Here is a 10,328-nt window from a genome sequence, read left to right as displayed (position 1 = left end):
ATTGCTTATAATAAATGGTGTCTGATTTCTTAATGCTTTTACTTCAGTCAAAAAATGATTGGTAGTGTAAGGAGATCACCTGGATGGTGGCAGCAAATAGTCCCATTGCACGTTTATGCTGTTGTTTTGTCTTCACTGGGAAAAAGGTGTGTTCTCCGAGCTCACACACTGGGACTTTGTCACGTGAACTTGTTACCACAGAGCCTTGAGTTAGTTTGGCTGCTTTGCACTTGTTCTTTGCATGCCATACTCTCTAGTAAGTGCAAGCTAACTTACTCCTGCTGCCATTAGCAAGTAAGATACTGGAAGAGCGCTCACTAGGATACTTACAATGAGCAGCTAACTCACCCAGCACCCACATTGGGCTTGCAGTGACTTGTTTCTGTGCCAAAAACTTGAGACTTAATAATAAACATAAGGTAAAACCTTGCTGAAGACAACCCAGCTTCTTTTTTTAACATGAGGTGGCTTGCCATAGCCTTAGATTTTCCTGTTGTCTTTAACACAACCTGCCAAAATGTGTGAAAACAGTAAGCTTCCTTGTCTTCACCAAGATTTTATTCTGTGGTAGGTAGAATGTTTTGGTTAAGAACAACTTTCCTAATAGAGAAGCACCTTAGATCTCTTTTCCACCTTTGCAGTGATGTAAAGCAAGTAATTTCCATACATTTTCTGATTCTTTTCATACGGCCAAAACATTCTAAATAGTCAAAACCTTGATCTTACCACTTAATGAGTCTATCCATGAAAATAGTAACTCCAGCATGTAATATTTGCTGAGCTGGGGACAAGTATCTTTAAGTAAAATAATTCTTGATCAAGTGGTAGAGAAAAAAACACAAACTTATACCTTAGGGGAACCCAGGTGAACAAAAATATTTATGTTTTCAGGAAACCCATATCTTCTCACCTGTGGCAGAGCCATGTGGGCTCACTTTGCTTCTGCTTTGCATTTGTTCATTGTTATAAAAGTCTTTGGGATCAACACTGTAAAGATTAATTCCCAGCACTGTCCAAACAGTGAAAATGTGTATGTTGGCTACTGCCATTTCTTCTTTAAACCATTTCCACCACATTATTTTGATACATGGCTCCATAGCTGTGATGAAAGACATGTTCTGATCGAATATTTGTTTTTTCACCCCTACTCATCAGCTATTGCTTCCTGGTAGTACGATGTCAGCAGTATATTTCGTGCAAATGAGTATCTTCAGGAAATTGTCTGCCTATGTGTAATTTTAGACAGCATCCAAACAGAGCCAAATGCAAAATCCAGAACTCAGGAACACTGCTTGATTTTGTGATATTTTGCCTCAAAATCAACAAATGGAGGGAGGTTCTACCACCCTGAGCTCTGTGCAGAATTTGACCAGTCAGTTCTTGAATGAGAAGCTCTCACAAAAAAAGGCCAGGGTGCAATACAAGACTTAGCTGTGATACCTTTCCTCTGAATAAACAGTGAACTGTTTAGTGAATTTCACTGAATAGTGAAACTATTTTCTGATACCACAGGAGCTGTGCTGTAGATAAGACCACCAATTCAGAGAGAAATTGAAGGGTTGCGATGACAAGCAGCCTCACCTTAAATGTGCAAGATCATTCTATATGCTAAAATGAACTTTTTGGACCTTGTGGACTTGTGAACCTTTTGGACTCCTTTTGACTATGGAGTTCTCTACCTTTCATTAGTTTCTAAGCACAACACCAGCGACTGCAATTAATGATCAGGGACAGAATCAAGGCAGATCAGATCTCCATGGATAGCAGCATGGTCCTGTGAGCTGTTCATGAAGGTACCTGCCACAGTGGTATTAGAGCAGGAGGTATATCCAATAACTCCAGTCATGATATTGCTTTTTTTTTTTTTCAGGAAAATGAAAGCTGTAAAGAAAACTTATTCTAAATATTAAAGACCTAGTTACAAATTGCTGATTCAGAAAAGACGCTAAGTTAATAACTCTACTGGACAAGAACAGCATATATGTCAAGGAGTAGAGTTCAGCTCCAAAATTCTCTCCTCTGAGAGGACTCCACTGTCCTTGCATACAACAGGAGGGAAATACAGTACAGTGTGCCCCATTTTCAGCCTAAGCAAGCAGCTACATCTCATTGCCAGCAGTACAGAATATTGTAATGCCACCTCTTTAATTTCTACACGGGAAAAGAAACCCAGGCACTAGGGTCCTCACTTCCATTGTCTTCCTGGAAAGTAAGATATTGGGCCTCAGTTCAGGGATGATACCATGGAGTAGAGCCAGAAGGTGCCCTGTATGGTCCCCACTTTTGAATTAAGTAATTAGTTAATCGTAGTGCTCTTACTGGACCTGTGCTTGGCTAATATTAACTTGACACCAGATAGAAAAAGGAGTGGTAGTCTGATCTCTCCATGTGTATACGTTTAACCAGTTTCACTTCCATATAGTACGTTCAGACCATCTATCTATTTACCGCTTTACTTTGTAAATATGAATATAAATGTTGATTTTCTCAAACTTCTCCTTACTCAGTCACTCATATATTAGATGATTTCTGATCCTGTAACAGCACAAGTATCAAGGAGGGATCTGAAAGAAGAGAGACTTGTTTCTATTAATTTCTGCCCTCAGCAAAGAGCCATGCATGTCTGTGATGGGTTATAAATAACAGTTGTATTCATTCTTTAGAAATTGAAACCTCTTCTGAAAAAGAAATAACAGTCCTTGCTTGCTTCCAGCCAGGCCCCCTGCCCTCACAATACACCGCAGGCAACCCGTCCCTGGGGGTGCCCCTGCAAGCTCCCACAAGCACAGTTCCCATTGGCCCAGCCAGGAACAAAGATCTTTTTTACAGTAAATATTCTCAGACTAACCATGGACAAGAGCTTTCTTGCTGCCCTACGATCTCTTGAGTGATGGTGATCACAGTAAATTCATCTTTTTATTTATTTTTAATGTAAAAAGCATTTTATTCTGGAGCAGCCAATGCGAATGCATGGTGATGCCTGCACACGCCTGCCCTTGATGACATCACTGTGGAACCACTGCATTTTAGCTAATAGGAAGGGTATATGCAAATGAGAGAGAGGAGGCTGGGGGATTTGCCTCTGATAACGCGATCCCCTCTGCCCTTACCGGGAGTGAAGAGTATGAAAATGAAGGGAAAAAAATGGGAGAGAGCAAGGGGCTAACGCTGGAGCCATGCCCTCGCCTACAGTCTTGCTTGCACGCAGCAGGAGAAGGGCAGGAAAAGCTGAAGAGATTGACAGAAAAGAAGGAGATTTCAGCACTCCCATACTGTAGGCTTGATCCGTTTTAAATACCCAACCGGGGTTTTTAAGATCTATATGCTAGGAAAGTGCCTTTCAAACATCTGGGACCCAGCATGAAAACTAGAACCCAGAATTAGTTGTCTGTAAATTGTCCATGCAAAATTAGGCATCTTAGAATGATATTGAAAACTAAAGAGCAAGCTAAGCCATGAGCTACCTTACGTCAGTCAGCATACCGCCGCCAGAAGCTAGACAAAAAAGAACCTCAGAGGATATCGTGTGTCTTAGATCTCGCCCTTCACTCAGGGCTGCAAGAAATTTCTTTTATCCACTTGGTATGCACAGCTAGGACCCTCACTGGAAGGTATATGTCTCTAAAGAACCAGGCAGGATTCATTTATTTCTTTTAAAATGTAGCCAGAGCTTATGCTGTGCCCTTCAAAAGCAGTGAGAATGCTCAGGGGAAATAGACTCAGTTCTTTTCTCATCTCAGAATACTTTAATCCCTCTTTTCCCACTTTCCAGAAGATGGAGATCACCAAGAGGTTACCTAATCTGGTAATAAGCTAGCATAGGAGGTGCAAAAGGTCTCCTTTCACCCCTCTTGGGAAAATTGTACTGCTGTGCAGAAAATACTAAAGGTTCACTAAGAGAGGTAGAGCATGACTGTGTGGTCTAGTGGTTAGGTTTATAGCTAGCAAGAAACACAGTTCTGGTCCTGTTGCCATGATTATTTCTGTATTTTATCTATTTTATCTGAAATGCAGACACCATCTTGGGAGCAAAATCCAGAACTCAGATCTTTTCATACTGAACTGAGAACTTAACTACTAAACTGCGGAATCGTGCTTGGCTCCATAAACCTTGAAGTCTTCTGTACAGTGGCATAGTGGTAGAGAGTACTTCCACTCAGAACTGTTTATTGCCTGGTGTAAGGACACTTCCCTTTAAGGGAGGAGGTATAATTCTGAACCATCCCAGAAAGAAGGGGGAACTCAACTTGACTGTCCACATCAAGATGCATAAACTAAGCAACTCTGGATGAAAAGTTAAAGTTAAAAAAGTCAAATGTCTATTAACTCTAGACACCTCCAGTGTTAGCCAGATATTTTCAGTAACATTCTTTGGACTTAAGTTCCTAAATTCCTATAGTCCCAAATAAAGTGCTTAAATCCTCTTTTGGAGTTTACCCAAAGTCATGGTTAGATCTGAACACAATATTTATATCAAACCTCAGTGCTTTCTAACCTGAGTTTTGGGTGCAAAGTTCATTGAGTTCAATAAGCCAATGATCTTGAAAGTCTGGAAAACACAAACTAAGGTGGTTTAAAGAGCTGGGAATCTGGTAGACCTAGAACCCCAGACTTCTACTGTTCGTATATCCTCGGAGCAAGATAGAATATATTTACTACCCAAAACATGAGCCTGAGACAAGCTCAGTGCAGGTAGCTGGAAGTAAGGAAAGACTGATTAAGGAGCAGGGAGCCCTTGAAAGTCTGAACTGATAACAGTGTGCCCATAAATGCTATGACATTTAGAGCTCTCAGTGCTAGTCCTGCCTAAACTGGTATGTGCGGAAGGAGCTGCACTTCAACAAATCTGTGAATTGTCTGTGAGCACAGTATGTAATATCCTGGCTTTTAGGCTGATTAATTACTGGTAACAAAGAAGAGCGTAAAATCCACATCCAAAGCACCTTTGCTGAGTCTTGTACTATACTAGCCACTAGAGCACAGAGTGCAGGCAGGTGACAAAATGCACCTGCAGCTCTTATTAGCATGTCTCTGTACATTTACAAGGAAGCTGCAAGAGCGAATGATAGAAATATTAGTTGAAAGGGCTCTCTAGAGATCAGCTTGTCCAAACTCTTACCTGAAACTTGAAACTGTGAGGTTCTTTTCTACGCCTCACTCTTAACATCTTACCAGGCCCCTAGTATGCTGACAGTCTCAAATATGTGGAGTACCATTTGTATTCTATGGTGTGAAAGCCAAATAAATGACTAAATGAAACAATAAGAGAGAGAGAGAAGTTAGGAGGGAGCCTCTGGTTTTAAAATGCATATTGAGGGTCCAAAATAATCTTGTAGAGACCCAATATGTGGAGCTCTTTTGCTATTAGCCTCAAGATGAATGACTTGTTTTAAAGACAGTAAAAATGCCGTGTTGTGCAGGTGCCTATATGTGTGGGTAGATTTCTCATGAGGACTTAAGGGACACCATTAGCACTCCCCGGTGCTCTGCTTGGTCTGTGGCATGTAAGGGGGAAGCAGCTGCAATCCTGCTCAGCAATTTCCCTGGTCCCCTTCCCATCTCCATCCTGTTTGCCTACAGACCAGTGCACATGAAATTGCAAAGACTGGAAGTTATTAAACAAAATGCCAACTGAATAGAGCAGAAACAAGTAAATGAGCAATATATATGTGAACGCCAGAGGGCAATCAGAAAGGAGCTGAAATGGGAATAATTAGATAATACAATTCTGAATGAATGGTGAATAATCCTATTGCCTGTTTATGATAAATATAACAAATGGCCTCTCAAAGCACTGTTAGTTTTTCTATGATTTGATAGATCAAGGTTAGTTACTATCAGAACCACAACGTTATGCTTTGTTTCCAACTGATGAAGGAATAAGATTGATTTGAAACATATGTCGAAAAATACTGCAGCTCTTTCTTTGTTTGCATCTGTTATACTTCTACTTGTTAGTAATTGCTTCACAAGTTGCTTTTCTATTTTTGCTGTATTTTTTTAATATATTAAGTGAAAACAGAGACTTTTTAGCAGATGCACAAATGAGAGGATAAACATCTCAGAAAGCTTTGAAGCTGTGTTATGTTTTTTCTCCAGTTTGTTTTGCATCTCTTGGACTACACACAGGATTTTCTGCTGGTGAATATGGGCCTAAAGCTTTTTTATTGGGTCACCTGGACCTGGTGAGAAAAGGGTCCCTATCTGACAGCCTGCAATAGGGTTTTTCAGAGATATTTGGAAAAACTATAGCTAAAACTTTTCATGTGGCATATTCATATTTTTAAATGGGCTAGCTCTTGTTTTATAAGAAAAGCTCTAAAAGAAGTCCCAGAGTTATCTAAAGTCAAGACACTTTTACATATTAGTTCTTTCAAATGTCTTCTAACCTCAAGCAACCCAATACTTAGAGCGTATCCTTAAGGATCCTGACCCATGTAATGTATTCACAATATTTTCACATCTTTATGCTCTTGTTAGGCCATGAAGAACAGCTAATCATAACCCCATGATCTGTGAGTGTATACCAGAACAAGCCTAAGAGCCAGTGGAAATTACAGCGTGTGCGCTCCAGTACAATCAATTTTGTTTGTTGTTTTAGTGGCATGATTCCTGTTTACAGCAATCAAGCCATCATGTTACACAGAGTAAATCAATAGGGTGATAATGTAGCTGTTTACTGTACTTACAGACTTGCCTGTGACCACGTCTAGGACACACCATATCCTAGAATGCAATGCTCTTCATTTTTATTTCCCTTTGGATCAAGGCTAACATAACTCGCAGGTACAAATACTCACAGGGTAGCAAATCCCACCACACTACAAAATGTAACATTTATAAGAGATACATCTGGTACGTATTTATAGTGAGCAGAATAAGGACTTGTTTCAATTATGCATGTGGATTAGCTCTTTGAAGAAAAAAAGTAGGTGTTACCTCATGCCCACATAAATCCAGTGGTAAAATGTGCCTAAACCAAAACCTCTTTTACTTGCTGTTACTTGTAGATGCACATTAACATATTTCTGAACAAGATACACAGACGCATGTTGCTATGTATTTTGGAGAACGTACTGTGCTTACATTTTTCAAGCTATGCAACAATTCCTGCTATAAATTTGTGTTGTGCCAGATGGGGACAATATATGAATACCCTGTGGGCATGGAACAGCATATTTTCAATATACATCAAACACTTATAGGTAGATGAGCAAGTTACCATTGGGTAAATTAGGAAGCGAATGTGCAGCATTTCAGCTGTTCGTGATAGCATCCCATGCAGAAGCTATTACCTACTGTATCTTGTGGTGTATCCAGGATGAATCTTTCACTGAGATGTCAACAATATCGTCTCTGGCAAGGAACACTGCAGAGTAATACTGTGTCATGGTCCATTGTAACAGAGTTAATGTTTTGCTGCACATCCACACTGGCTTACTCTGCAGCAACTAGCTCATTAGAGAAAAAATAACAACAGTAAAGTTGGGTCAGCTAATAGTTATTAAGTGTTTGTGCGTGTCCATTCTGCAGAATGGAAGTTGCAGACTGGAGACCCTTTTATGTGAGGCACAGGAGGATCAAAGAGAAGCAGAAGCAGAAGCAGGAGGACGTGCTGCAGAAGAAGCTCCATGCAGAATGGTCCTTCCTTATTCAACAGGTAATCTAGCAGATAATGACATTGCTACAGACTCAGATGTTTGTGACTTTGGGAAAGGTTATGTGCAGCCACTTTATAAAGCATGTTTTGTCTGAAAGCAAAAATAATTATAATAACAATGAGGTTAAAAGCAGGATTACTTTCTGTTTACATGTGGGCAAAATGGAGATTAATGATGCCAAACCTTCTACTTCCCTTGTCTGTAATTATGTTACGTTTTGCTTTGTGTTTTCTCTTGAAATTATTTCATAAGTGGTGAGATGTTGAAGACTCCTTAGTGTTATACGCAGTATGAGTTTTTCTGAAAGCTAGTGACACTGGTTCTCTCTTCCCAAATCTCTCTCATTTAAATTATTTCTGGAGCACAGAATTGCTGCCTGCATCGTGTGCCTATGGAAAGGATCTGCAACATGTCACGGTCTCAAAACCTTACATTCCCCAGAGCTTGCTAGGTTCCGCAGTTCTCCCACTTTCTTCCACAGACTTCCAAATTTTCCCTTGAGGGGATCAGTCTTTGGCAATCCCCTGAGTAAACCTTGCTTTGTCTCCCAGGGTTTCTCTCTCTCTTCCTTAGGTTGTGCTGTAAGTGAATAAATTATAGTCCTTCAAACCTTGGCAGATGACAGTCCATTCCTGCAGGCTCCTGTAGGGTCTCTTTCAGTGTCTGGAAGATCATACCAGGTAATATCATTTTCTTTTGGTTTTATGATAACATTTCTATAATAATGTTGTATAATAAGTGTTTGTAAAATCAGATTTATGCATTTAATAAAACAAATACTTTTTTTCAGAAGATTTGACATTTTATGGGATTACATTTATTTGTATTTCAATTAGCTTTGTTAACGATGGCAAAGTTAGTAATGATGTTTGGCAATCAAAACACATTATGAAGTATTTGAACAATGCAAGGTTAGTTAAGCTAAAGGAGATGTTGTGCAGAGCATTTCAAATTGAATTTGGATAGCGGCAAGCATCTGTGTGTTTGGAAATCTCTGAGTTTCTGCCTGAAGGGTAAATTGAAGCTTATATAAACAAGAACTTGTGATCTAATGTTTGGGCTTTTACTGACACAGACACATACAGACGCACACACATAAACCTCTATGGGAGGTTACAAAAGATATAAAAAAAAGAGAGAAGAGGTAGAGGAAGAGATGAGACATGTTAGCTGTCTATTTAATGTTTTTCACTCATGTAATACAGTTTGGCAAGCCTTTTCCCCAGTTCCACCAAGCCAGACCTGTAAAAGCAATTATCTGTCATAATAACGTGAATCAAGTTTGCAACTGCTGTGGTTCTGAAAAGCATGACAAAGTTAATTGAAATTTAGGCAGTGAATAGTTTTCACTTCCTGAGATAAGGTGTGTTTTTAGGGGAAGTTTGTTGCTATGTTGGCTTTAGTTAACTATTCTTAAGTCTCTTGTTAAAGGATTTGTGTTATTTCTGTGGGTGGATCATAGTCTCATCCAATTATGACTTCAGTAGAGCCAAACTTTGTGTCATATGCTTTACTAGCCCATACTGGTTTGCACATTCCTCTCACTTCACAAGAAGATGAAAAAAAGGGCAAAAAATCTCTCTCAAGGGATTAAAAAGAGTACTTTGGAGGTATCAAATTTTACTGAAAGTTCATTTCACTCCAAAAATATCATTTTGGTGGCTTAGTAGTATATTGTTTTAGTAGCTACAATAAAATTGTTTGAAGTCTGGCAAAAAAAAGTTAATTATCAGCTCAGAAGCTGAATGTGAAATATTCTTAGGTTTCCTTGGTGAGTTATTATCTAATCTGATTGTACAGCAGTATGCATTTGCTCCCACCTGGTTTTGCACTCATTTTTAAATGATGTCTATATTAAAATGGCTTACTTTTAACAGTTGAAATCCTGAAGGCACTCATGGTATTGGTACTAGTGTGAGTAATGTAAGAATATGGAAAGGAAAATGGAATTTTCTGAGTCCCCAGGGTATATTACAAGCCTGATTCTCTTATTAGTCCAGTTTTGCTCTATTATCATTCACTTTCAGTGACCTTCAGTGGAGTTGCACCAGAGCATGATCTTGTAAGATGCTCATCATCCTCAACCCCCACTAAAAGAACACAAGAAAAATGAATTCTTCCCTCCATTAAAAAAAAAAAAAAAAAGGATTTTTGGAACCTTTTGTTTCCAAACCAGGAAAAATGTCAAAATAACAATTTGATTTCCTAGGGGAATTTTTTTAGACCTGATTGTTTTGATACACTTAAAAATTTTGTTCTCCTGTTGATTCTTAGTTTTTGCTTTCAGGATCGTTTTATTTCTCACATAAAACTTTTTTTTTAATGACTTGGACAGGAAAGAAAAAAGAAAACTTTTCAAGAACTGATACAATGTTCCTAAAAAAAACCCTACTCTGTGAAAGTAGAATTATTTTTTCAGTGAATGCTCCCATGCAAGATATACCAATAATACATATGGTAGCTGAGGCTGCTAAGACGTTTGCTAGGTTAAGTCCTAAATAAGGCAAGAAGGAAGCCCTAGTCTTCCTCTTAAATCCCATACGACAGCAAAGGCCAAAATAGCATTAAATAATAATAGCTGTAGAAAGATTTCCTCTCAAAAAGGCTAAGCCTCTTTATAGCAGCCTCCTGCAGTTTCCATTTCGTCTTCCCTCTGACGTCCAACAT

Source organism: Struthio camelus, chromosome W, assembly GCF_040807025.1.
Source record: "Struthio camelus isolate bStrCam1 chromosome W, bStrCam1.hap1, whole genome shotgun sequence".
Classification (NCBI taxonomy): domain Eukaryota; kingdom Metazoa; phylum Chordata; class Aves; order Struthioniformes; family Struthionidae; genus Struthio; species Struthio camelus.
The sequence above is the reverse complement of the archived record's forward strand: the minus strand, read 5'-3'. Positions refer to the sequence as shown.